The sequence below is a fragment of the Echinops telfairi genome, unplaced genomic scaffold (genome assembly GCF_000313985.2).
Source record: "Echinops telfairi isolate 266 unplaced genomic scaffold, ASM31398v2 ScPeMD7_7439;HRSCAF=8477, whole genome shotgun sequence".
Taxonomy (NCBI): domain Eukaryota; kingdom Metazoa; phylum Chordata; class Mammalia; order Afrosoricida; family Tenrecidae; genus Echinops; species Echinops telfairi.
Genome location: NW_022111339.1, coordinates 5489941 through 5491230, shown reverse-complemented (window position 1 = coordinate 5491230; position 1290 = coordinate 5489941). Strand labels below are relative to the sequence as shown.

The following is a 1290-nucleotide window of genomic DNA, read 5'->3' as shown; positions in this document are numbered from 1 at the left end:
CACACACACACACACACACACACACACACACACACACAGAAAAGGACATCATGCTTTCTTAACTAGAGGGTTAGTGAAAAAGAGGTAGACCTCCAAGAGACGGACTGACAGTGACTGAAACAGTGGGCTCAAACATAACAACTGTGAAAATGAACCAACTCAACAGCATCTACCGATATTCAACCATCGTATCAATCTCAGTGAGGTCTTCCTCTGTTTTGATGAGCCTCTATTTTACCAAGCATGATGTCTTTTTTTAGGGAATGGTCCATCCTGATTCTATGTCCAAAGTACTTGAGATGACAGCTCACCATCTTTGCTTTTAAGTAGCATTGTAGCTGAACTTCTTTTGTGATAAATTTGATTGTTTTTCTGGCAGGCAGTTCATGGACTATTTGCTATTTTTTACCAACACCATAATTCAGAGGCATCCACTCTTCTTTGATCTTTTTACATTCATTGTCCAGTTTTCATACGCATATGAGGTGATTGACGATATCATGGGTTGAGTCAGATGCACCTTCCTCCTCAAAATGCTTTTTAAAACGTTAAAGAAATCTTTTGCATCAGATTTGCCCCAGTGCAATATGCCATTTGATTTCTTCACTGTTGCTTCCGTGAGCCTTGAGTGTGGATTTAAGCTCAATAGAATTCTTGACAACTTTAATGTTTTCTCCATTGTTTATGATGGTGCTTATTAGTCCAGTTGTAAGGACCTTTGTTTTCTTTACCTAGCAGGGTAATCCACTCGGAAGGTTGTGGTCTTTGGTGTCCATTAGCAATTTCTCCAAGTTCTCTTCACTTTCTGCCACGAAGGTTGTGTCATCTCCATACCTTAGGTGGTTGGAGTCTTCCTGAAACCATGATGCCGTTTCTTCTTCATGGAGTCCAGGTTCTCGCATTATTTAGTCCGCATCCAGGATGGGTAAGTATGCTGAAAAGAGACAACCCTGGTGCATGACTCTCGTGATTTTACAGCATGCAGTATCCCCTGGTTCTATCTAAACATCTGTCTCTTGGTCTAGTTCCAGTTTCCCGTGAGCACAGTTAAGTGTTCTAGAATTCTCATTCTAGATATTGGTTGTAGTATTATCTGATTTTCCGTTTTTTTTCTCTCCATTCAATATTATGCTATCCCCTTTCTCATTCTTAATATTTGTTCTTTCTCTCATTTAATTTTATAAACCGCTATTGCTAATGTATTATCAACTTATTATTTTCAAATATTTGACTTTGGGCCTTATAATTTTCCCTATTGTACAATTATGGTCTATTTTACTGTTTATGTAT

The 1290-nt window shown here is 38.4% G+C and overlaps 1 long non-coding RNA gene across 1 annotated transcript in view; it reads left to right on the top strand.

The window, feature by feature from the left end:
* The first annotated feature begins 775 nt into the window (after nt 1–775).
* Nucleotides 776–1290, top strand: part of LOC123522655 — a 4377-nt gene continuing 3862 nt past the window's right edge. Inside the window, exon 1 of the long non-coding RNA XR_006680888.1 lies at nt 776–925. This is a non-coding gene — a long non-coding RNA (uncharacterized LOC123522655). The remainder of the gene's footprint in view (nt 926–1290) is intronic.